We start from the raw sequence: 27,739 nt of genomic DNA, 5'->3' as shown, positions 1-27,739 counted from the left end.
TACATGAAATATTAAAGATTGGACAGTAAGAGTGCTTCTAATGAGTCACATAACTATTCTGTGAAAGCCTGAATATGGTAGCTGTATTTCATTATCTGTTTCTTTGGAATTAGTGCTTCTATCCCCCCACAATAAAAACAGGATGAACGTACGTCTGCTAAATCTTTAATGTCTCTAATGGCCTCTTGATCATTTGCATTTCAGATCCTTCTACATACACAGTAGCAATTTGTGGTCTTGGAACATGCAACTGATTGAAGCTGAAGGTGCTGCCTATTATTATTATCAAACCTCCCCCCCTTACACCACCCATTCAGCTGTAGGATGCAACAGAGAAAACTCTGCTGTGATAATTCTGGAGATTCACTGCTGAGAACTCAGCATCAAGAGGGTACCAGCTCTGTTTAATTGTGTTCTGAAGGGAGTATGCATTTATGCATCTTTCTTTTTGATGACAGGAGTTCAGAAAAATCATTAAAAATAATTGTTGAAGACCGTAGAAAGGCAGTTAGACATGACCTGCAGTCATTGTCCATTGTGTTTGTACAATGATCACAGAAGTCTCATTGTGTAACTTGATGAAGAACTGGATTAAAATCATTTGATTTTCATGCATCTCGTAGGTGATGGCAGAGACAGTGATGGAGCAACAGCTGAAAATAACAACGCATGGGACTGAAGGATATTATTAAAACATAATCCACATAGAAGTCAGCTGGTAGGAAATGCAAGGTACAGGGACTTGAGGAGAATTCAATCTTTGTGAATATGCCCCTTAGAGGAATCTGTTCATAAAACAAGTTACTTTCTCAACCTGCATCATGCTGAGGTTCGTTGTGCCACATGACACTCTGAATGATAAATCCAGGAATAGCTTTCTTATATGTTGTCAAGGTTACTTTACTAAGTGTATGTGTTTGTACATAATACCCTAGTCTGGATTAAATCCTATTACATGGCTTTGAAGAAGACCTGGAAGGTAGTTAACTACTGTAACTGATTTATTTGGACTTCTGCCAGCAACCAGAGCATATACTCTCCTTGCATTTTTCATTAGTAGCTACTGAAAAGTTTATTTGCTTTTAGTCAGCTTTACATGAGGTAACTTACAGGCCATATTGTAGAAAGCTAACAAAACCCTGAGCTATGATGATGTAGGGGAACTGTTTGGTCAAGGCTTGAACTGGTGATTGAGCACCTGGTGAAGGGCTGTGGCTGCCCATGGAGCACAGGCAAATTGTTTGCACATGTGCTCCCCACCTGGACAGAAGGGGTGGACCTAGTGTGGACCCCCCCCCCCCCGGGCTCCTATAAGGGCCAGCCACTGAGAGGAGAGTATCCTTTGGACCTAGGCTGCTTCCAGAGAGGGAATGCTGCATGGCTAGAGAGCCCCTTCACCAGTTGGGTGAGTTTGGCTTTTCCTTCTGTATGTGACAATTGGCCTAGTTGTGAATACTTTACCTGGTGTTGCCAAGAACCTGTCAGAAGCAATTTTGCTTCTTTGTGTAGCGGTACAGATAACCCTTTTTGTTAAGGTAGGAAAAGAGGTTGTAAGCTATTTGTTAGAATGTGGATATTTTGCATCTTGAAGACTTTGTCTTGCCTTAGAGATACCAAACAGGTACTGTGCTTGCTAATTTTTCTCCTAGGACAGCAGTTTCTTTCTTTCTGGGCCATACCATATTCTGCTGGATGTGTCTTGGGAACCCTTCCATATTATTTCTTCTTTTTCATGCTTTTGTGAGCCTCACTGAGGACCGATCTGGTACATATCTAAAATAATCCTCTGCTTTTACTGGAAGTTGGAGCTAGAAATTCTTCTGCTTAACTACATAGAACCTGTAACTGGATACCAGATTTCAGAGCTGCCTGGTTGCAGTTCAAAGATTAAACGGATTTTATAGTTATATCCTCTTCTTTCCTGCTTAAAGAAGATGAAGCTAATACTTCCCTGTCATGTTGGAAGAATTTTTTTTATGTCACTGTCATTCAAAGTTTGCAGTAACTTTCTATGTTTAGATGCTGTCTGTTGAAGCGTAGCGCTGTGGTCATTCCAAAACATATTTAGCTCCCCTGGTCTCAAGGAAAGGTATTTGTTATTGACTTCCCAAATGTCACTGTCACTTCCAGTTATCATGAATAGCTGTTCAAAGCCACTGCAGGTAGATTATCCAAGTTATTCCTGCCTTCAGTGGCTCCAGGTGGTTGCTAAGCTTGCCAGCAAAGTTTGTAGTGCATGTGCCTTCGTCTGCTGTGGACAAAGACCAGGTGTCAGTGCTGCTTTGCAGCCTGCAGGCTTCATTTCGGTGCCAGTCACAGGAAGGTGATATGCCTGTTGGAGCCTGGCAAGGATAGATCGGATACCCTCAAGTGTGTCTGTTTTTCATCCTTAAAAGTCTTGGAATTTTCTATGTGATTGCTTGTCTGCCTTGAGGGTTAACTCTACTGTGAGATGGAAATGCATGTTGGCATCCCTATTGTTCAAGGCTGTGAAGTGATCTGAACAGCAGTATTAGTATGTTGGGATGCTGTGAAACTCGGTTTGTCTCACTGGATCTATGTGTTATATGTAGAAATATATGGGTTGAAAGCGTCCAGTTGCAAGGTGACCTAGATAAGGAGGGAAACACTCCAGCAGAAATGCTGCAGCGATTGAATAACTGGTGATATGCATCTGTGTTTCCTTCACTGTAGCTTAGTCTTATGGCTTTTCTGTAGATTTAGGCATCTTGATAGCTCTCCAGCATGGCTTTTCCAATTAGGAGATCTTTTCTGGCCTATGAGAGGACTGTTTTGGCAAGCTACTCTTGCACCTCCCACTGGATTTTTGCAATTTATTTTCCTTGTATTTGCAGTTGCTTGGCTGTTAAGCACCTAAGCAGTTCAGTATCTGCATTTCAGTGAGTAGCTTTGTGATGCTTTGTGTTCAGTGTGCTTCCTGTTTGTATAGAGGCACAACAGGGTTGGTAAGGTGTGTAAGATTGGATGCTGATACATCTGGATTGGGGTGAGGTGGTATCAGAGGTGATTCTGAGGCTGTTCTGAAGGTGATGATATTTGGCACTTAGTAAAAATAGAGTTTTTTCTGGTATCTCACTAGTAGTGGAGGAGCTGACAGTCCCTGGATGAGGGTGATTCCATGCATTCCCTGCCCATTAAATTTTGAAGGATGTTAAGTATGTTTTATCAAGCCATAGGTCTTAGCTCATAGTAATTTAGAAGTGAACTTGCTTTGTAAGACAACTTTTGCTCTTTTTGCTCATGGAAGATATATATGTTATTTTAAAAAGAAATTGAGCCCAATGAGCTGTTAGGTTGCATTGGATAACATTGACTGCCTGATTTTGTAAAACATGATCATCCACTGCCTATAAATCTCTCTTCGCATCTGAACATGAATACATTGAATAATAACCATTTAGCAATATTAATCTGATAGTTTCATGTATATTTTTGTCTTAATTTTACCTATGGTGGAATCTATAGTTTGACCATAAGACTCATCTATTTTTTCTATCTCTTTGTGTCTGTGTTTGTCATAAACTGTTTTTGATATGCTGGAGTGTTTAGTTCAGTAATGAAGACAGACACTTAAATATTGTTGCTCAATAATAATATAGATTTTTTTTATGTAATACATCTTGCTGAGTCTGTTAAACCAAGACCTTTAGAATGCCTGACCCAAATAATTGTGTCATTTTCTTGATTCCTATTTCCAATTTGTAGCTGGTGACTCATTCCACACATTGACACCAGATAGCCTCATTTGAACAGTGCAATTTACGGATTGCTATGATCGTACTGAAAATGCTAATAAATCTTTCTCTGTGACAGAAAGCTGTTTGAATAATGACTGTCTAGAACTGTTATCTTAATACCTATGAGCTTGTCACCTTCCTGGCACTTATTACCCAGGTTTTAACGTACGCACTGGATTTTCCATTTTGAGTCAGTGTCTTGTCTAGGAGGATTTAGAGGCTTCTCTTCTGCTCTTTCTCATCTTTCCCACTTCTATTGTTAAGTAGAGTGAAACCAAATGTCAAACTCATCCTTTCTCGCACAATGAATATCTTGCTTTCTAATTTTTTTCATCAGTAGTGATGTTTAGGACCAAATGTTGCCAGCTGATAATGAAGTGCTTCTTTCATTGAAGACCAATTTTGGCACTGGATATGACCCAATGAAGTTGCTGTGAATTTAGCTTAGGGAGCTAGTAGGAATGAATGTGACACATAATAAGGTAATATAAGAGTTGCATTGCAATCTGGGAATCCATGGGTATAGTTCCTCTCTCTGCTTGCTGTCCCCAGATAGAAAATGGATGCGTGCTAGTATATGTGACAAAAGCATTGATCAACTTACCCTAAGGGATATGTTCTAGTGATGGGAGTTGTTAGGTTGGGTTGATGGTGGATCTTGATGATCTCAAAGGCCTTTTCCACCCTGGATGATTCTGTGGTTCTATAAGCACAAACTGGATTTTAATTTAATGAATTTAGGAAAAGAAGAAGAAAATGAACTGTAGATCTCTGGTTGCAGGGCTAAACTGAACAAACCTTTCTTCATCTGTGAAGTGTGGATGTAAACACCCATAAAGTAGTGATACATCAGCAGTGCCCAGAGACTGGAAAAAAAGTAATCACTTACAACATTATATCCTAGGCAAAATAAGGTAGAAAACAAATCTGGAAAATACCAAAGAAGAACATCTCCCATCTGTTTTTCTCCTCTGCCACTAGGTATTGTTGTTTTGAATTGCGTGTAGGGTTTTATATCCTAGATATAAGTAAGCAGACTGCCTCCCTGTAAGATATTACTGCAGTTTGTCACCCCATGCAGCACTGCAGTGATTTCTGTACCTCAGTTATACCAGCACCTGCTGAGTTGTTGGAGCACAAATAGTCTGCCAGGTGGCTGCACAGTGTTTGAGTACAAAAGAGTAGCATGGGTTTCTGTCATACTTACTTGCAAACATAAATCAGGCAGGAGATGATGAAGAAAAATTCTTTGTCTGAGTTGGACATAGAACAAGGAAGAAGTATTGGTGACTAGGTTGGAACTTTCCCACAAACATTGCTAGATATCCTCCTTGGGATGTGTGGCCTATCCTTCTGAATTTCTTGCATCAGTTGTGGAAGACAACCTGCCCCTGGTGACCTGAATCAGACAGAGATGTGAATTACTGTATCTCCCATCTGTTTAGCTCGTACTGCTAAGGATCAGTTCAGGTAGAAATTTCATTTTGGTCACCTTTGTCCTATTAGAGGTGAAATACAGTGGCAGATACCAGCTATGTCATTGCTGCAGATGTGGAAGGAGGCCTTTTTTGCCAAAAGTTTGTCACTAAAAAAAGAGGAAATAACTGGCAAGCGTTCTGATGCAAGTTCTTCGAAAGTTAAAGAATTCTTAAGGCCATTTCCTCTTATGTATGTGAAAAGAATAACAGCGTAGTATGCTAAAATACCTCATGTATGTGTTGTAATTCAGAGGGGCAAAACCAAACATAAGTAAGCAAGCATTGTCATGATCAAATAGAGTCCAAGTGGGGGAGAAATATGGTACTGTGGTCTTGAGCTGCACTTCTGCCTGCCACAAGTGCTCTGGGAGACCCTGAGGAAGCCCTGCTGGAGGGCTCTCTTTCAGCTTCCCAGCTCCTGTTTTGCTGTTCAGGTTGTAAGTATTCAGAGAATGTTCTGCCTTGAGGTATGTAGAACAACTGGCACATAGGGTCTTGCTCCCAGGGCGCTGTAGCAATGTGAATAATAATCCTTAGCCAAGGAAGCAAGGAATTTTCCCATTGCAGCATGATGGCACTTTAAATTCCTGCACTGTCCTTGGTTAGATGGATGCTGACACAGCAACATGGGGAGACACTATGGACAGTTTTACGTATGCTGTGGGTTTGTGACTCTGCTTCCACAGCCATGTAAATCAGAAATAACTGCTGAAAACAGTGTTTTAGGTATTGCCATATAACTGTGGGAGAGAAGAATGGATTTATTTTGAAAAATGAGAACGGCAGCTTGCTTAATGTTTCTTTCCTTGCATTAAAAAAACAGAATGTGTTGATGATGTTTCCTAATGGGCTTTAAAGGCTCAGCCCTTAAAATAAGCAGGTTCATGAATAAAAGAATTGTTCCTGGCAAGGAAGAACTGCAAAAAAGTATTCTTAATTTATGGCACTAAAAAAGAAATACTCGTGTAATAAATGAGTGAGTTTTGCAATTCGATTATGCAGCTAACATTACAGCTATTACAATCTTCAAGTTGCTTCCAGTTTCTATTTTGTTTCCTTCCTGCATTATATAAATACTGTAAAGTAGTTTCTGGTTTAAAATGGATGTGTACTGTGGAAGGAAAACTTCCCTTTGGTGTATATCATGCTATCTTGCACAGTGCAGCTGCTGTTCAAAACTGTCAGCCACCAGCACGCTGACCTGGCATCCTGGTTGTCTGTTTTTATTAGATGATGTGGGTAATGGCAGTGAGAGGGAAGGCTGTATTGTGTTGACTGGTGCCTTGCAGCGTGTTTCTAACGTGTTTCTATGACTTTCTATTATAAAATGAGAGCATTCTTTTGTGGTGTTTTCCCAATCTAGTGACTTTTCTTTTGCATGCTGAAGGACTTCTCTTGATGTGAGCAAGCAATTGTTGTTGAGGCTGTTTCTGAGATCAGTGTGTTGTGCTGTGGACTCCGAGCAGTCAGTGTTGCTCCTGGGTGGCACGGTGCCCAAGGGAGTGAGAGATGGACTCTGCACTCATCTTGAAAATCAGATGAATAGGGAATTTGGATCAGCAGATTTCATGGTGGCTATATAGAGCTGTGACCGAGAGGACAAGATGCCTAGCTGGGTATTCCCTGGGCTTGTTTTGTTTTAAAATGTACATATGGTGTGCTTTTTGCCGATGTTCTGAAGGAGTATCATGTACTAAAAGGAGCTGATTATCCCTTGGTATTCACCTAATTTTACTATTTTGTAGTTCTAGATGCATGTCATGAGAGATGATTTATCTCCCCTTATCAGCTGTGGAAATGGTCAGAGAAGGAGAAACTGATGGCCTCCCTGAGGTGTAACAGCACGTTCAAAGGCAGAATAAGACAGACTCCATTCCCAGGTAGTGCTCTGTTCATAGGGCTGCTCCTAGTTCAGCTGCTTGAACACAAGTTGAATTCTGATGCCTAATGTTGTTGTCCAAGGTTCAGTGTATTCTTACTATGGAGTAAACAATATCTTCTCAGTTGAGAACACTGGCAGAAGGTGCTGGAAACTAAAGCAATTTAAGGTCAACTTTTTTTTTCCCTCCCAGGGAATAATGTGGGTACAGATCTCTCAAAGCATGCTAGTTCTGTGAAGTAGAATAGAATTGAAGTTGGCATTTAGAACATTGGGTTTTGGTCTCTTAGATCTGTTAAGTATCACTGGACAGGCAGTCCCCAAAAGCTCTGCAGTGCTGATGCAGGCCAAATTCAGGCATCTGAGATTAAAAGTGCAGTTCTTAAAATCCACACTGTTGTTCTGTGAGCATCTGTTTTCATCCAGGAGTTGCCACAAGGCCCCCGTGCTCTGCCAGCACTTGGTGCTGCATGGAGAACAGCCTCTTGGCCCTGTCTCATGAGTCCTCTGCTAAGCTGCTTGCAGCCTTTGTATCTCCAGGGGATGTATCTTACAGGATATGTCTTAAACATATTAGTGCATGCTCCAATATCAGTGTGAAATAAGCTCAAAACTGTGGAGTAAAAGTGAAGAGTGAAAATATGGCGATATTGTTTTGTGTGGGGCTTTGAATTTAGGGTGGTTTCCTGCATATGGGAAACTCAAAATTCATTTCCCTCACCCACCTGCCTCCTCATTCAAATCTCCAGCCTCTTCTGCCTAGGACTGATGCAAGTTCTTGGGTTCTGAGATGCCCTGGTGGGGCAGTGGGAAGTGTGGGATTGAATCAGCTTTGACTGTTGAGAGCTTGTATGAGCAAAAGAGAGGGACAGGGAGAGCTCCTGCTTCCAGCAGTGCTCAGGTTTTTCTCTCCAATTTTGGTGGTTGTCTTCTGACTTCATTTGTAAAAGATTGAGTATAAAAGCTAAAAGATTGCATGACAAAAAGCTGCTGTCTGTAAGAGTGCTAACCTGGAAGTTTGGATCCATAGTTGAAAGGCAACAATTCCTGGATTAAATCAGGGTATGGTTAGTCTCTTGAAAGTGGTTCTTGCCTGTAGAGTGCTTTAGTGTCCGAGTTTGTAGCTCTTAATTTGCTTAAGGAACTCTGATTTCAGAATGATTTTGTAAGGTTTTTGCAAAGGAATTTTTGTTCGTAGCTGTCTCCCTCTGCTGAAGAAAATCAAAGCGATTACCAGGTAGTGTGAGGAGGTGAGTGGAGAGGGCATTGCTTATATTGGCTGTGCTTAAGGTAAATATTCCTGAGGACAATTCAATGAGTGGAAAGCCTGTGCTTTAATTGACAGGCTCAGACATGAAAAGAGAAACCTGTTTGATGCACTTCTCATTACTGGGCAAACAGAAGGTCAAGCTAATTAGTTCTCTTGATAACTTGCTTGCTTCACTGTGGGAAAACTTGAATGTGTCTGAACAAAACTGGTTTGCAATGCAACAGAGAATTACCTTCCAAGATCATTAAAGAAACATTAAGGAAATCACAAGCGTAATGCACCTGAGCAGATTACAAGGCTCTGTTAAACCAGAGCATATTTAAAATGAGTTCTATGTTCTGCCTTCATTTAATGCACCCTCATATCTTTAATGAGGACTCTTGTGAATTTTGGGGGGGGTGGGGGGGGGTGGAGGGTGGAAAGTGTCCCAGGACAGTACTGCTTTTGCACAAATAATTTGAGCGATTGTTCTCTGGCTAGGTTTAATGGCTCACAGTGCTTTATCTGCTTTGATCCCAATAAACATGCACCCTACCCCTGAACCTACTCCTACATCTAATGTTTGTCAGTGTTGGTCTCACAATTCCAGAAGGATGTTGTTGCCTTGGCAGGGGGAAATACCAAGTGAATGTATTGCTGTGTTTTCCTGAGTAAAGTGTTTGCAATGACTTCGTGACTTGAATTTACATGGCAGCTTTGTGGTGTTCCCTGCTACATCAGTGAAAGTATGTTTAATGTTTATGGTAATCTAGTAGGATGCCTTCTATGATTAAATAGTTCTGTAACCTCTCTAGCACTCTGCTTTCTTTGTTCCACATCTTACAAATCCAGAGAGAAAAGCTGTGCCTGCAGTTTCACCGGTCATTGCAGCAGTTCTGTGCTCATCCCCCTGTCCCAGGCTGTCTGCTGCTGCACCTGGATTCTGCAGTGCCAGCTTCACTGAAAGGCTGAGCCTGGATGTGCCCCAATGTTTTCTTTTAGCTGGTAGAGCTTTCTACATACTTTGTTATTAGCACATATCAATGGGAATCGAGCAGTATCGGAATCCTAGAGCGCTGTGCAAATGAAGTTTAAAAAGCTGCACACCCTGAAATCCCAATCAGCAGGCACAGAGGGGAACCAAAAAGATGTTTTTATCTACTTATGGGAAGCGTAGTCCAGAAGAAATGAAGTAATTTACAGTAGCTCCCTTGGGGTGGAATGAGTCTTAGGGGGGAAGAAAAGTTGGAATCCAGATCTCCAGAAACGCAGGCTGATGCCCAGCAGCAGAGCTGCTTTGCACATTGATGCATCTGGTCCAAAAAGCAGAGAGCATTCCTGCACCGTGGGTTTAGCTTCTTTGTACAGTGGAAGAAAAAGCCTCTGGGAAAGTACTCAAATGCTTTCTGAGAGCAGTTCTGAGATATCTAGTCTCTTAAAATGAGTTCCTTTTCTGCTTGAAGCTGTTCTGTGGTTCAAATCAAAAGCACGTACAGATTCTGAAACCAAAGGTAATGTGCGGGTCAGCACATTTTAAAAGTGGGAGTTGCTTAAATGTATATTTTCCATTGGCTTTGTCAAGCAGAAATGGGCTGTGTTTTTGCATGTTAGAGCAAAACTGGGTTTAGAAATGGGGGTAAAGACTTCCTGGTAGATTCTAAATAGGAATATTGTGGGAACATGTTTTTAATTTTAAGCTTAAGTGTTTATATGGACTAAATGTCAACTCTTCTATGTCAGGATCACCCGTTCATAGTAAAATCTGATTTTGTGTAACTTCCCCTTTGAAAGAGAGGAGGGAAATGTTTTGGTTGTTGGTATCTGCGTAGCTCATCTTTCTCTTCTTCCCCTTTCCTCTGTGGTGTATTCCCTGCTGGCTCCTTCTGCTTTGCCTTGACATCTAGACTTGGATCCTGCATAAACAACACCTGATGGTGTCGGTGGGACCCCTGCATACATGAGTGTCCTCACAGTAGTGCCCTGAGAGCAGCAATGACATCCCAGCCCTGAGTCTGACATGGATACCTGTTCAAAAAGGGGTTTAAGAGGACATGCATAGGATTTTAAATAGGTTTTCTGTTTCTACTTAATGTCTAAAAGCATCCCACCCCACACTGCTTTCTAAATTCTCGACTGTGACATCATTTGTACATCACTTTGCATGCACAACTTACATATGAATGAGAACTGTGTGTATATAAAATACATGTTAGGGCTGTGTGAGCATAATATTTTCTCGTGTTTAATGCCTGCTTGTTAGTTGAATGAATTTTAGAACTGTCTTCAATATGTAATTTGGTTTGATGCATCTACCTTACTTCTACCTTCAGATGACTTTGAAGAACTAACATCCCAAATCTTGTTTTTTCTTTTCTTGAGACTTCACTGTTTGTATTCTTGTTATTCTATAGGTAAATAGAAACCAGAGTTTCCATGTGCCATCAACACATGTCAAGTCAAAGGATCTTTCTGCTCTGAAATATACAGTCCACTCCCTTTTTGCTACAGCAGTACATAAGAGACGTGAAACTAATCTGGATGCAGTTCAAATAACAATGTCACTTTTTGTAAGTTTACTGTGTGGTTTGTAATAATTAGAAACCATGTGTAGTGGCACTCTTTATTTTCCCACGTCTTGGTTTGCGTTAATGGATGGCAGCTGCTGTTTGTATGACTGCAGTAATCACTAATTCTTTTGATTCTGGCCTTAGTGTAGATGAAATCATGTTGCTGGTCATAGTGCTTACTGCTGCTTGCATTCCTCATTGAGTGTGTGATTAAAAACTGACTGTGTGAATAAGGGAGCCTTACTCGAACTACGTAACTATAATTTAAATTATATTAAAACTGAAGTCCTCATGGAAACCTGCTATCGTAAGTTCAGGAGTTGAATGTTATAGTGCATATTGAGAAAGCTGATGACTAATTTGAATAGAATGGATCTTACTGAGTGAATAGTGACTAAGGCCTGGTGGATTGATGTGGATTTGTATTAGCTATGACTCTAGGCCAGCAATAATTTTGCTATTTGAAACCTTTGTTCTGGCCTATGCAAGCATTTTAAGAGGTGAGATAGCCTAGTTTAGTACAGGATTTAGAAAGAGAAACTCTGCAGCTGCAAAATAAAACATTCACCGTAAGTGATGAATGGTTACTGTAGGGCTGGAGGTGGGCCAAAGGGAAGGTCATACTAGTACTCCTATTCTGTCTTTCATGGCCTCATTATTTTGTACAAGACTGAGTTATCTCTGCTAAGAGGAACAACTACACTAAAATCCAGGAAGGCACTATGTGAAATGGAGGAGGACTCATTTATTTTCCTTCTAAGTGCTGCTCCAGTAGTGCCTGACAGCTTCATCTTGTAAAAGATATTTTGTAGGTCTTCTGGAAGGTCCACCTTTTACAGCATCTCTCTTTCACTGCTGACAGACATCATAGCAGGTGCAGTTATAACATCTCCCATCTGCTCCATGGCTAAGAGTCACTGTGAGCAGAAGCTGAACAGGCAGCACTTGCAAGCATCCCTATCCAGTCCCCCTCACATTCCAAGGAATGAGCCTAGCAGATAAGTTTCCCCAAGTCAGCATTCAGATGTCAAGATATTCTGGGTTGGTGGTGCGTAGGCTTACTGCCACTTGAGCATTGTTTTCCTCCCATAAACTTCAGTTGTAAGATTTGACTTCCTCTGTTTTGAAGAGGAGGTGAAGTGAAGAGGGCTGGCATAAGGGTGAGAGTAGCTTTCAGCATCTTACTTGCAACTACAGCAAGAATGTGAGAGAAGGGGAGAGGTGTGTGCAGGCCGTCTTTGTTCATTTGGTGATAATTCATTCTTTTGTGGGTATCACAGAGGAAAGCTGGTGGAGTTACTTCCCATTCTAGAAGGATGCACTTTAGGTGAAATGTATGTTGCTCTGCCATAAAGTGAACTGAAACTGACAGTCAGCACATTCCCTTCTAGCAAGGATTAACATCATAACATTTCATTCAAGTGGAGCGAGTCTCCTTTCCTTCTCTTTGCTCACTTCAAAGTCAGTAACATTTTTGATGTTAGTGTCTGCAGGACTACAATTCCCAAATGCTGAAGTAGTAGGGTTTGGTCCTACTTCAGAGGGTTCTTCACATTTGGAAGATCTCCTTTCTAAAAACATTAAATACTAAAATTCTTGTGTGATCACGTAAACCCATGGGTACAGAGCACACGAATGAGATGAGCATCATGATCAAATCAGAAGTCTGGCTGCAATGTGTTTGTAAGTCATCCCTGGATGGATTGTTCTGTAACACTAGCAAGTACTTTGAAGTCTTTTGAAGTAGGCTAGTTTTAAATTAGTACTTTCAGCAATGACCTGCTTCCCATTTTAATTTACTTTTTGTGAGGCCACTCTCCTTCAGCAGCAGGCTGTAGAATTTTTGGTGGGTGTAGAATGGAGACTCTGTATGGCATCTTCCAGGTCTCTTGTGTGCTGCTTGCTGCTGGAAATCCAGAGCTTGCCTTGGAGCCCTGAGCTCAAACTAGATCATGCTGAGCTTTGACTGTCTTAGCAGGCAGCCCTTTGCCAAAACTTGAAGTACACAGTTTGCAATTGAAAGCCTCTGGCACTTATTAGGTATCAGTTTAGAGACACTTTGAGTATATGTGAAGGTCTGTACAAGAGCAGTGGGATGTGGGCCTGAGTGAGTGAACAGTAAAGGAGACTGAGATGGCAGCTTATGTGGAGCAGGACTCAAAATACAAAGTGTGACACACACATCCAGGAGAAGAGGGAACTGAAGCCATTAAGTTACAATTGCTTGACTCCCGTTGCCTCTGAACCGCAGAAACTCTATGCACATTTTAATAGCGTTGTGGTATGAGTAAGGACATCATTGTGCACAATTCTTTTGCTGACTCTAGTAATAAAGCATTCTGCCCTTTATTTATAGGACTGCCTCAAGGATCTGACAGGAGGAATTGAGTATGCTGCCAAGATATTAAATGAAATTCCCCAGAAAGACATTCAGTGCACTAAAAGAGCCTCAAAGGCAGAAAGGGAAGGAAATGGGCAAGGTAAGTCATACATAATGATCTCAGTTGGCGTCCATTGATCTCGCCCAGCATCCTTTGAGAGTGGAATATCCATAAAAGTCTTTTAAAAGTCACTTGGATATTCTGGGTAGTGTTTGTGCTCACAGTTGCACATTGTGCAGCAGTAAGGCTGACTGTGACAAGCTGTTTTCTTTTGACCCAAATAATTAAAAAATACAAATAAAATTGTTGCTGCGGTCCCTTGCTGTTAGTCTGAAAAGCCAGCAAAGAAATGCCTATTTTCTCTTGGATGTCTCTAGCTCTCTCCATTCTTCTGAGTATTCCCTGAAGGGGAATCATCAGCATGGGTCTGTACCAGGAGAGAAGAAAGGTCTGTTGAGCTTGTGTTGCCTCCTGCACAGGTCACTTGTTGGTACTGGCGTGAGTATAGGAACAGGGCAAGTGTGTGGGGACAGTCTTCAGAATCATTGCTGTCAAACCATCTGTGGCTCAGAGCCGTCCTTAAAATCTCCCTAGTTCACCATGGAACATGTGAGCCACCATTCCATTTCATGCTCCTATGATTTCAGACCCCTTCCTGCTCTCCCCTTTGATCATCTTCTTTCCCACCTGAGGAATCTTTGTCTACTTCAATCACTCCTCATACAGAAGTCACTCTGTTCATTTATCTGAGTTTCCTGCTCATTAATCTTTTGCAGTAAAAGGGAGATGGTTCTTTTGGGCCAGACCTGTCGTGAAACTAGTTCTGTAACATCCCTGAGCTGTAAATGTAGTGCTTGAGGTCAGAAAACCCCTGTTCTATAGGAAGTCCTAGGAGAGGTATGTATGTCAAGTGATAGTGCAAGGGTATTGAAGTCTGTACATCTCAGCTGAATATTTTCTTTTGGAAAATTGTGTTTTGATTAAAGGAACTGCTTGTGCTCTGAAGAAACACTACTCTAAGTTCTGTTACAGCAGGGAGCATGGGGGTTGTTCTTGGTTTTCTGCCTTTTGTGTTGTAGGGAATGTCTTTCAAAGTTCAGTTAGTGGCTCTTGTTGAATGCTGAAACAGCTGCTCTGAGGAGATTTAATAGGAAGCATAAGTATTTTACAAAAGATGAATAAAAAGTACATGCCTCGTCCCAAAACACCTAATAGTTTAGGTCAACGTTTTGTGGAAGATGGTGTTTTTTTCCATACCAACATTATGGTTGTGAACTTCATTTTGACTCCTTCCTGCTCTTCCTTCCAGTAAAAACATAGGACTACTCAAGTTTTATATTGCTTTTTAAAATACAGCACTACTGCATTATTGTCATTATTACAGTTAGGTTCACTAAGTGCGTGGATTTGTACAACCCATGTGAGAAATGTTGAGGCTACAGTATCTGAAACTTGAGAGGCCGTAGATCATAAACTTGCTCCAGTTGTTCTGATTTGGGTAGCTGGCGAAGGGTATAATGCTTTTTTCTTCCTATTTAAATAGACCATATAACTCTAGTCACCAATATGACGAAGATAATCTAGATAATATATTTGCATTAAATTCACAGGCATTAGATGCTTGAGTCATCTGTATTTTCACTGTTGTGTTTATTGTTATGTTCTGCAGTATGGTAGCAGACACAGCTTTCTCATTTGAATAGCATTTGTCATTCTGAAGAAGAATGTTCTACGTTCTGTACAGGTTTAGTGATTGATAGTATTGTTGGAAAAACTGACCTGTCTGGCCCTTTTAGTTCTATCCAAAATCAGCAACTCAAAGGGAGCTACTCCTCCACCCAATGGCTAAAGGTTACAAATAGTCTGTTCCTCCCTTCAGTGCTGTATGGGTTATTCTTTTAGGTAAATATCGTGAAGCTTTCTTCTGATAGAAGTAGTGATGCCATTTCCTAGAATCATAGAATCACCAAGGTTGGGAAAGACCTCCAGGATCATGTAGTCTAGCCATCCACCTGCCACCAATATTGTCCAGTAACCATGTTCCTTAGTACTGCATCTAGGTATTTCTTTAACGCTTTCAGGAATGATGATACAGTCACCTCCCTGGGCAGCCCATTGCAGTGCCTCACCACTCTTTCAGTGAATAAATTTTTCCTGATACCCAGCCTGAACCTTCCCTGCTGCATTCCCTCTCATCCTAATGGGCTAGACTCCTATTGAAGACTTTGTGGGCAGAGCTTTGTAGAGCTCTTAAAAAGAGCCTGAAGCTGATAACAGACTTGGCATAAGGTTGTTTTGATCATCACTAAAGTGCAGTCACTTCTAGCAGGAAATACAGCGGGCCTCCTTTATCAGAAATGAAACCACATAATGTGCTTTGGGGCTCTTCCTTCTTAAGACTGCACCAGTTCTGATTGCTTTGGAAAAGCAGGCAACCGTGGATTGGTTGGACTCTGGCTGAGACACCTGTGTGACACTAAGTTACAAAGCCTCTCCAAGTTTTGATGACCAGAAGATGTCGGTGCTTTTTAAAAAAAAAAAAAAGAAATTAAAAAAAAAAAACTTTGAACCTGGGCAAGTACTTCACGCTGTTCCCTGATGTTTTTAATAGACTTCTTATTGATTACAGAGGGAGTACTGGCTTTTCTAGCATTGGACTTTTCTCCTAAACAGCTGCACCTAAATTTTAGCAGATGTTTCTCTATTTTGGGCTTTCTGAAACCTCTAAAGCTATTTTCCATCAAAGTACATTAGGACCAAATGGTGAATTACCGAAAGTCAAAATACTTTTTTATCATAAAAGTGCTTTCTAATAACAGAAAAGGCAATATTAAGGCTTTTATTGTTGTCTTCTGGATCAAACTGCTACAAATTATTCCATATTTAGTCCAGCAAAACACTTGTGATTACTTTGTATTGAATATGAACTGTAGTGAAGTAATGCAGCAGTTGAATAGGGTGATGAATTAAAAAAGAGCACTTCTACAGCTGGGGATCTGTCTTTGATGTGCCATTTATTATTTCCATGCTATACCACGTGCTAGTGGTTAAGTGTGGCTTCTTTGTAGTCTGTGTGCATTTGTGTATGTGTACAATCTCAGTTTTGTTCTTAGATGATAGAACTGTTGCTTTCAGTGAGTGCAACTATCGGAAGCTCAAGTTGAGAAACTGAACGTTTATTCCAATGAGTAAACACATAACTGAGCATTTGTAACTGGTCACTATGATTAGGAGAAAGAGGATTCTAATTGATATTTCTTTCCAGAGCTATATGGAAACATCTAGAACACTTATGCTTTCAGTTGTTTGAGTACTAATGCAATGACAAAAATGACTTCTGTCAGATATTTGATTGGAGAAAATTAGAAAACAGTTTCTTCATAGGGCTGAAAAATTTGCACTGGAGAAGGGGTTAGGTGTCTATCCTCCTAGCATGTTTCCTTTGGGAATCCTTAGCAACTGCCAGGCTTTCTGTGAGACACTTTGCACATACTTTGAATGTGAGATGGTGGTGTCTCCATTGCCACCTTGTTCTTTTGAAGTCTTCTGCAACACTTGTTTTTCCCTTGTGGTGTATAACTTGCTGCTGTTTGTAGCTGTAGTCCCCCATTCTCAGCTGCTGCATAGAAGCGAGGAGAAGAGATCAGGCTCTTGGGCTGCTCTTCCTATGTAAATTATTTTTCTAAAGCTGTTGCTAGACTATCCTAGATTCCTAATGAAAATGTAATCTTTCAAGCTGTATTGAAGAGGACTATTGAACCAGAGGTATACTGCTTTGTACCTGGGTTCTAACAACCATCTGGCCTTTCCTAGCATGGGTGTCATGATGCTGCTTTCTTGATGGTCTGAGGCTTATGTTATGGGAAATCACTTAGTAGCAACAGGAATACAAAAAGGAAAGTTGGGTAAGACTTTTAAGATCAAGTCCAACCATCCACCTAGCATGTCCCTGAGTGCCACAGCCACATGTCTCTTGAATACCTCCAGAGATGGAGATTCCACCACCTCCATGGGCAGCCCGACCACCCTTACTGTAAAGAAATTCTTCCTGATTTCCTGTTTAAATGTTCTCTGGTGCAACTTGAGGCCATGCTGTGCATCCTATCACTAGATTTCAGGCACAGCAGCCAACAATCTAGAGCTGTGCTTTCCTGGAACTTAATTTTGAATTATCTTGTTGGATGTGTTAAGGCAGAACAAGACTGACCATAGAATTTACCTGTGGTCAGTTCCTAATGCCTCCTGATCTGCCTATGCGTTTCAGGCATATTTTTACTGGAGAAGCTGAGGGGAGATTTGCCAGCCAAGAGTATCTTCTGTTATGATGCGCTTGTCCAATATTTCCAGGTGCCAGCAGCATCCAAGCACGTGCATCTGTGAGATGGTTCTTGTCCATCACCAATTCATACAATGGCAGCAAGTTTTGCTCTGTCTAAGGATTCTGTTCAGGATTTCCCACCCTTAGTTGATTTGGATCAGATCTGAGACATTGGGCCAAGTACAGATAAATGAACTCTGATTTGAAAACTGTCTTACTGAGTTTTCTCACATTGAAACTGAGGTAATAAGTCCTGTTGAGAGACAAGGACTATTGGACAGTGCTCAGTGCTGGGCTAATATGGTTATGTGCTTTCCAGTTAGTTTGGAGCATGATCAGAACAAGCTTATGGTCTGCTCACATATTACTGTGTGTCTATCCTTTCGAATATAAGAATAAACCCATTTCTCTTCTAACAGAGATTGAAAGTGTGAAGGATGATTCTTCTCATGGAACAAGGATGCTTAATGTTGTTCCGTATTTAAATTTCAAATTTTAAATTTAAATGGTAGATACGAGGAGTCTGTAGAGATTATGGGGATTTGGCATTTGTTCAACTGGATTAAAAGCCTTTATTGTTTTAATTCATCTATGCCTTCACAACTTTTGTAGCCTGAGAACAGAAGCCCTGAAAATGTGTTAGGAGATCACTGCAATAGGCATCATCTTTGATTCATGACTAAAAGATGTTTAAGCCCTTTACGTGCTGGCCTGTCCTTTCATGTGGGTGAGGCTCAATGCAGTGTAAAAAATTTTTGTCATGAATGTTCAATATCTTCTGGTATTTTGACTTTCTTTTGTCTGCACAGAATTAAGAAATCTGTTCAGCTATGTGGGTATGAGATCCTCTGCTTACCAGCTAAACCATGTTCTACCCAGAGGAGATTGCTGTCCTTGAAAGAAGGGAGTCTGAAGTACAGAAATGAGGAATACAAACAAGGGGGCTGTATGTGTAGCAATAGGGTATGGGTATGTGGGACCAGGGTCTGATATTTCACTGGGAACTTGTGATGAGACAGACTTGGATCCCCAGAACAACTGGCAGTGGGAATCTGTAGATGAGCAAACTCTGGGGGATGTTCCTGCAAAATTCCTGAATATTCACACAGGAGAGAGAATATTTTCCCAGCAGGGAGCAGCTTCATTTAGCTCCTTAAAGTAAGAAAGTAAGAAAATGATTTATTCTGACTGGTTCAAGGATGCCAGACTCCTAATGATAAATGAGACCCTCATTTGAGGAAGCTACTGTCACTTAACTGTAGAATATATTATGTTGACTTAGAGCAAACATGGGAAAAGTAGTTTGGAAACTGGATTGGTTAAAACAAGAGACTAAGTTGGTGTAAAACTGGAGAGAAGCCATGGAAGAAACACTGATTTTGTGTTAGGTGCTCAATGACTTCTACTTGGCTAAGCTTTTCTACTTCATCCATATAAACAACAATATTCAAATTCCAGAAAGTGATGTGTGCAATAAATTGTTTATTCTATGAGGAAGGTCACCGAATTCATTTTCATTTGATGTTAGGCATTAATTCAGGATTCTCAGTGACTTCTTGATCTTAATTTTGGGAACAAAGCCAGTTAGATATATTTTAAGTAGAGCTAATATCAGGAAGGTTATTCACACAGCTAGGAAACCATAGCAGTGGCAGAATAAAGATCATCTATCTTCCAAAATCCTATAAGCTTAGGGCAAAACAAGGAAAAAAATTGTGCAGGCTTCCTTGAATTGTTTTACCTGAGAGAATAAGACAATTGAAACTTGTTCCTAGCTTGAATGTTATATTGATTTAGATGAGGTGTGTTTTGGATCGTAAGCTAGAACATGACATTTATTTTGTTAATTTTAACATTGTTGGCTGTTTTTAGCATTTTGTTTCACCAAGAGAGCAGTGCCAACAACTCTGCCAGCCAACTTTCCTTCCTACCCAGCTCACCTTGCAGGATTTTGTTACTGATTTTTTTCCACCCTATATGCCCTTAGTTTGTACTCTTAAGTAAAGACATCACTTCCTTCTTGCTGTAGCTTAATTTGGAATCTAGTGACTGCTACCCAAAGAAGAAAGAGGTCTAACTTTATGGCAGAATTGCCTGTCTGTCAGAGTAGAGTGAAGGACTTGTTCATTTGTTTTGATTGACATTTGGATTTGGACATTTGATGGATTGGAAAAGAGGTTTTGAAGTGAGTTGGGCCTATAGAATTGAGGAAAATGAAGATATTTGATTTCAGGGATGCTGCTGGCTACATATCTATTGTTTATGGCAGCACTGAAGCTGGGAGTTAAAGGTTCAAGATATGTATTGCATGGCTTGCTTATGCTTAGAAAGTAGCTTTAAACATCATCTATGAATCAAAAGTGTGCATTTTCTGGTAATATTCAGAGGTAGTAATAGTAGCTATGCTTTGATCCTACTTTTAATTCTAATGGTCACTTATCTTTAATTTCTCTTCAGAGAACAAATTATTTACATAGTGAATCCTTGGGTGTTTTTTCACTGCTGTCATTTTTATGCACAAAATCAGTTTTGGGGTATGTTTTTGGTCGAAAACTTAGGAAACTGCTCCCTGGCATTTCTGACAATCACTACATATCAGCGATAGCCAGACTAACGTTGCCTCTGAGCTGCTGTTTCCTAAAATAGATAATAGATTTTTTTCCAGACACATGCATTTGTTTTAACAAAGTTACTTGTAATTATAGCCACTAAATTTCTAGTTTCTTGTGCAAATGCTGGGCCGAGATTGACGTCATTTAAAGCTCCCAGAAACTTGAATTGATTTAAACCATTTTAAATGCGCCAAGGATCTGTAGTGTTGCCATTAGGAGGAATAAAAGCTTAATTTTTATCTTTAAAAAGGCCCTTTGTGTAGTAATGTGGACACTTCTTGCAAGGGCGATATGAGCCAGCACTTCTGGCAGTAGTGGTATTACTGTAGTAACAACGCTTAATGGTTTTATGATTACTGAAATAGTATTTCTAAGCCTAAATGTATCCAGTGGGGTTGGATATATTTAAGCAAAGTTTTCATGTTCTCTACAGGAAAGAATGAGGTGTCTACGTGAAAATGTAGTCCTTGGAGATATTACTTAGAAGGAGCATTTTCTGTCTGTGTTATATGTTAATCTTTACTATTACTAGGTTTCTGCCCTTCATAATAGAAGAAGAAAAGGCCATAAAATCAAAATCATGGCAATAAGGTTTGAACAAAATACAAGGTAGCAACTGTAATGCTTTACCACGTTCAGTAATAGAGATTTCATCTTGTTTGCCGGTGTTAATGCTAGGTGGAAGATTTATTGTGTTTTTATTGTTTCATATTTTCACTTATATCCAGGAAGGTGAAAATCATTATTTCTAAGACACGTAAGAACAAAGGTATTGAGGACCGAAATCTGATAGCTGAGCAAAAAGGTATTGGTACCATGAGTTTATTTTGCCTATGGGCAAAATCTTCCATGAAGGAGCTGCTGCTCCCCACCACCTGGCGGACACTGATCTTGTGCTTGCAGGGAATGGATCAGCTGAGATATTCCAGCAAGCCTTATCTCATCCGTCTCTGCTATAATTATCTGTCTTGGAGGCTTGGTGTGCTAAGGCATGATGAGTACAGATGTTATCTGCTGCATGATGGAAAAACAAGCACTTTGAAAACCAAACAAACATGCTGGTTACAGTAATCCTCTTTCCCCATGGCGGTTTGCAAATCATGCAAACATAAACAAATTCTATAGAATTTTGAGCAAGTGTAATCTGCTCCCATTCAAAGAGAGCTGGATTGTTGCTTCTTGCAGCTTTAGCTTATGAAATCCGTAATGTAATTATAGTGTAGAAATAGCAAGAATGGAGGGAATTTGGCTTAATGTGCAGTGAGTTCTCAACTGGGAGATAAATACAGATATTTCAGGAAACTACGCACAGACTGAGCAACACATCCACTGAGTGAGAATTGCATCTTGGCCTGGAGATTGTTGGCCTCTTCCTGAGCAGGCAGCACTGGAAGAGAATGCATTGGAGATTGACTCCTGCCAATGACTTTCTTGCCAGAGACTGATCCAAGTCAGCTCTATTCATCCCATCAAAGAACTGGGTCCAGAGCTGAAGGGACAGGAATACCCACTGTGTGCTGTCCTTAATGTGTGGGGCTCAAGGGCCCAGTTTAGTGTTGGCCGTGCATTAGATGAGCATCCCAGAGGTTAGCCCCCTGCTAGTAGACTTGGTTAGCTATGGAGTCATGGAGCGCTTCCAGAGAATTCCCTTCCTGTCTGCTCTCATGTGCCAGCCAGAAGTGGTGGAGAGAGCTACCATGGTACCTTGTGGGACCTCTGCTGAAGAAGAGCTCAACTGTCTGATGAGGGAATGTGTGCATCCCTTTCTGTCACTAGCAAAGGACTGTTTGGAGGGCTTAAAGCTGGCTGCATGAAGGGGAGAGTCTAGGTGACACTGTGGGAATACGAGGGCATTAAAATTGGCTGGTGTAAGTTAGTGCACTTGGCCTGCTGCCCAAAAGTATAAACAATTGTGGGAAGACTTCAAATGGTTTTTAATGGCTCACAACTACAAGAGCTGTGAAGAATGCCTTTATACATGCATCTTTCACAAATAAATTACGAGAGGAAGTGCCTTTCTATTGAAACATTAGAGTGGTGTAGTTCATAATGCTCAATTCTATGGAGCAGGGAGCTGAAACAGCCATAAATAATGGCAACTACTGCACAGAACAAACAAGAAATTTGCTTTTTGCATATGCTTTGCTAATGCGCTTAATAATGCAAATGTATGATAGGATTTAACATGAAATTATCGCATTTAAAGTGCCAGCCTCTCTTGTCAGAGCAAGATGGGATCAGCTGTTGGTAATTAGCACTATTTGGGGGTAAAACCCCTAGAGCCTTGTGGAGTTCAGTGAGCTTAGGCTAGCTGGTGTTTCTGGCTTTGTGGTTCAAATCATTTCTTTCTGGTGTGCAGATGGTGATGCCACAGCTGAATTGGCAAATGTAGGTGAGTGTGCTTGGGAATGGTGGCATTACCTGACCTGAAAATTGGGCAGGAATTTGGGATGGGAAGAGTGGAGGAGAGGTCTGGAGGGAGAGAAACAAAGATGGTGTAAGGAAGAGTGGAGAGAAGGTGAGGGCTGCTTTTGAGGTCTGAAGGAGTAAGCATGAAGTGTTTTTTTTTTCTTTTTTCTTAAAATTGACTTTATCCGGATAGGATAGAACTCTTAACTCGGGGCTGGAAAGCATTTGTTTTGTACTCAGTGCTCAAATGTGTTTTGAAATTGGCACCTTTGTGTGCCTTAGAACTGGGGAAATCACGTGTATTTACAAAAGTCTCTTCTCTGCCAAAAAAGGTCAGTCGTATTTATGCACACTGGCTGGATCTCTCCTCCTTGGAGGAACCCCGTGTGTGTGTTGGAACTCCATCAACTTTGCTTTTTAATGTTGTGTGATTGATCTGTTCTGTGTTGTTGCTGTTAGCCTTGAGGCTAATTTTTAATACATGCTCTGCCCGTGCCAGCAGTGTGCAACCTGTCAGATGGCTCCGAGGCGAGGCAGGAGGGCAGCAGATAAAGCTCTGTGCCTTGTTGCTCGCTGCTGCAGCTAGAGCATTGGCATGGAACTTGGCACGAGGGCAAACCTTCTCACTGCCCTTCCTAAAGCCTGCTCTTTTCCTTGCTGATTCCTTAAATGTGGGCAGAAAGCAACTTGCACAGTCCTTCCCCATCCTATGAGAGCTCCTCCACCTTGTTGCTGGGTGCAGTTGGCTTCTCTTACTGGGAGAGTTCTGGGAGTGTGTGCTGCTTCTCACCATGTGCTGTGTCACTTTCCTGGTCAAGAGGTTCCCTCCCCTTGATGTAGGCTGATGTCCTCAGTCGTGCAGGCAGACATTTGTTGCTTAAATTAGGATGAGGGAGGCAGGTAAAGCCTCAGATGGGCTCAAAAGTTAACAACTAGAATTTGTTCCCCGGGGTTTTAACTTGCACAGAAATGAAGCTACTGTGGAGTGAGTTGTGTTTACATCTCTATTAATCACATTCTAGCAGCAAAACATCTCAATTTCAAGCTTGTCTCCATTGTGGAGATAAGAAAACACAGAAAACAACATGGAAAAGTTGTTACAAATTAATTTCAACCATGTGTAAATTCAATGTGCTGAACTTCTCTATATGGGCGCTGTGTCAGAGCTGGAGTGGCTTTAATTTGCTTTACATCTTAAACAGCATTGAGGCATTTTCTTTTTTTCTTTTTTAAATGAGAGGGTTCACTCCAGGGTTTATAGCGCTTTCTGTAGAGAAACCCATATGCATGTTTTCAGCTGCTATGCTTCCAGGCTATTGATGAGTGAGTTATTTTGTAGTTCTTCATCTCCTGGTACTCTTGTTTTGTTTTAAGGCTTTGTAAATGACCTCAGTAAGGACTCTGGGTGGACTTATGGCCTCTTCCTGAGTGGCTGTTTCTACCTCTACTGAGATAGTGGAGGAGTGGTGGTAAGAAGAGATGCGCTGGCTGTGCATTTAAAACCACCTATTCTTGGCATCTCTGCACTAGTAAAACTGGCACACCACCTAGTAAGCAGGCAGGATGCCATCCTGACAGATGGCTGTGGAAACAAGCAGCCAAGAGGCTATACATGAGCATCAAATGCATTTGTTGAGGGCAGCATACCCAGCCAGAAGTGTCGAAGAGGTTCAGCAGCTCCGGGTTGAAAACCAATATGTGAGAGAATGTCACTGATATTTCAACTCAGAGCTGGATTAACTGGATAAAGGCAATGCTGGAATTCCCAGATCAGAGACAAAGAAGTTCTGGAAAGTATTAGATCAAATTCTGCCTGCTGCAGAGTGTGAAAGGGAAAAGGCTATCACGTTGACTCTTCCATTTCTCTCTTGAAATGCTCTTCATAGAATGGGCAGTATGACATCCTCACCTATTTCGTGTTAATTAGTTAAGAATGTTGGACACCTAAGAGGGGTTGCTTTTCTTTTTTTAAGCCTGAGTGATGTTTCTGTAGTTAGGATCCTTTGGCAAACTTACATATTAATGCTAAAATATGGAGATAATGGTGGAGACAATGTCCATGTTGCAGCAGTACAGTAAACTGCTGATATGCTTCTCAGGGTAATTGAGTGGGACTCAAGATTTCTGAATCCAGCCTTTTGCTGATGTAGCACCACAATGCATGAAATTTCTTTGCTGCATCTGGAAAACTGTTAGCTTTTCACTAAATGCTCTGACTGGAAAGCAAATGGCAGGAAACTTCCTCCAGTTCTTTGCACGTGATTGGACTTGAAAGAATAATTTGAAACCAGTATAATAAAAAAAAACAACAGAAAACTCTAGTTTAGCAAATCTGGAATGCAGCTGGCACCTACAGAAGTATTCTGTGTTCATCTGTGGGTCCATAGCATGCACTTCTAAACAGTGTAATTACACTGATTAGCTTTATTCACAGAGTAATCAGATCAGTGCCTAGTAAAATGAGTTGTTTCCCCACCCCCCCAAGCTTTAAGACATAAGGAGATTATTTTCATTTAGTAGGTTTCACAGTTTGTTAGTGCCAATATGTTTAAAAAAAAAAATACTGATAATCATGTGGAACTGTTGGAACTTTGAGTAAATTTGTGTTCAGCCAGGAACAGATCCCAGGGGGAGCGCTTTAGCACATAGCTTGCAAGGGAAATAATGGTCTTCAAAACCATTAGTTTCTCACCTAAATATTTATTTATATTGCAGTGATACCCAGACTCTCCTGATAGGGATCCAGTTGCACTGGGAGTTGGAGCCACTGGTGCAGGGACTATTGATGATTACTGTACACCTTGGCTAACCTTTCCCAGTACTTTGTGTATGCAAGGCAGCATCACTGGTAGATGCAGGATTTCAATCCATTATCATTATGCTAATCTGGTTTTCCATGTAGTGTGAGCTGAAAAAAAATCTGGTCTGTGTTTTACCTGTGTCATGATCTTAGTTTTCCTGTTTTGTTATTACCTAGAAGAAAAGTCAAGATAAAAGCTTCCAAGTAGTTGCATTATCTTCAGTGTTTATCTGGAGACCGGTTATGATTTTCTGCTCCTCATTTTCATTTTAACCAGGAAAAGAGTATCTAACTTGCATAAGGAACAGTGCAACAGCCCCAGCAATATGTTTGCAAAACAGATCTACGTTTTTCTTTTCTTATTTGAATTAAAAAAAAGAGAAAGCTAATTTATACTACTTAATAGAAATAAGTTGTTTTCATATCTAACAATATTGTAACCTAATTAATAATTTGTCTAAGTTCCTAAGGTCTACTGCTGACCTGATTTACTTCATTGCATGTTGTTAAGACTCCACAGTATTATGACTGAAGAGCGCTATTGTGGTCTTTCAAAGTTGAGATGACTCTATAAATCTCCTTCAATCCAGTATTACATTAATTAAATAAATGTATTGTGCATGCCTTTTGAACACAGATATTCATTATTTTGCTTGATGAGTGATCTTAGCTAGAATTTGCTTATGTCCAAAGGGCTAAGCTTGTGACCTCAGGAACGTGGTTAATTTTAATTAGTCCAAGACATGTTCAGACTCTGTTTTGAAACATTTGAATTCAGTTTTGATGGCATTATTCTCAGGGAGCATGAAACAGATGCACATAATTCTTGTTAGCATATTACTTGAAGTTGACTTCAAACATGTGTTCATTGTAAACTGTTAGACTGTTTTCATCCATTGGGAATTCAGTCTGCCAACTTGATTTTTTTGAAAAAATAATTGTTATTAGTACTACTGTTATTGTTTGCAGCTCACACATAGGATCTGTGTCATGTGGTGGGCCCTTTTTGTGTTAAGATCCATATGGGAAAAAAATCTCTGCTTAAACAAGTTTGTAGCCTCGGTATTTCTCACTTGTTTTTGTCCAGTGGAAGATTGATTTCTTTAAAGGAGGTACTTCTAATTTTTATTGCCAGTTACAATTATTTTTTTCTGTATCCTGGCTGCAAAATACGAATGGTGACCATCTGAGCCCAGTCTTTTAGATGATAAGCAGGTCATCATGGTACTCCCATTGAGCACAGCTTTTGGATGCTGACTGTGCCATGGCAGTTTTCTTGGTCTCAGACTTTGGCACTTTGCAAAAGGAAGTGTGATTATCACATAAGTGTTGCTGCTGTATAGTACTGTCTATTCAGGTACATGCAAGGCTTAAAAGATCCATAAGTATAACTCCAAACTTGTGTGGTTGGTTGGTTTGTTTTCCCAGTAGGAAAGGTCTGAAGAGAATTTCTGTCTGTCTAGAAGTGTTGGCCACTATGTTAAGCTTTGTAACAGTTCACTGGGTTTGGTGCACCTAGATAGGTGCAAGTGGGATCAGAAAGTTGTGCTTCTGCTTCTCTTATGTGTAAATGAGAATCTGTGAGGCGTTTGTGTTGCAACACTAATGCAAAGATGCATTTTAAAGTCATGTTCTTGGATGTGGTTTCTGTTGCTTTGTTTTTTCTGCTCTTATCTTGTACAGCGTCTTATCCCAAGTAGTCTTACCAAGTACCAAGATGTCAGGCATTGATCTGGGATCAGCCTTCCCAGGCAGAAGAACAATATATTCTGCTTATTTTACCTCTTCAGGTACTGAAGACAGAAGGAGTAACTTAATTCCCACTGTGACTACTTAAATACTGTAACAGAAAAAAATTAATGGAAATTACAATGGAAATTAAAAAGAATGTGAATCTAGGAGAGAATCTTTATTTTCTAATACTCTGAGAATATTTTTAAAACTAACATAGTTTCACTTTTCTATATAAAAATAAAGATGGAAGAATAACTAGATAGCTTATAGATATCTACACACCCTGTTGTAGACTCCCATCCACTATTTCATTGCTAGAGTATGAGTTTGAGTGCATTTATTCACCAAATGGTTCCAGTAGAAGTGGATTCCAGATCACTCTGCAGGTTTTTTCTTGACTTCTCATCATCTTAAGAAGTGCTCTACATCATCTTGTGCCAGATGACCATTGCCTCTCGCTGTACAGTCCCATTGCTTTACCCTTTCACTACTTTATCTTCAATGTGTATTATGATATCCCATGTTACGGTGTTGAATAAGGTCTTGAGGTGTTT

General features: G+C 40.5%; 1 long non-coding RNA gene across 1 annotated transcript in view; it reads left to right on the top strand.

Moving 5' to 3' along the window:
- LOC110407957 overlaps positions 1,320-27,739 on the top strand; it is a 72,514-nt gene continuing 46,094 nt past the window's right edge. The window contains exons 1-2 of the long non-coding RNA XR_002444103.1: positions 1,320-1,405; positions 13,288-13,411. This is a non-coding gene — a long non-coding RNA (uncharacterized LOC110407957). The remainder of the gene's footprint in view (positions 1,406-13,287; positions 13,412-27,739) is intronic.

Source organism: Numida meleagris, chromosome 18 (assembly GCF_002078875.1).
Source record: "Numida meleagris isolate 19003 breed g44 Domestic line chromosome 18, NumMel1.0, whole genome shotgun sequence".
Classification (NCBI taxonomy): domain Eukaryota; kingdom Metazoa; phylum Chordata; class Aves; order Galliformes; family Numididae; genus Numida; species Numida meleagris.
This window is presented reverse-complemented; position numbering and strand designations above follow the sequence as displayed.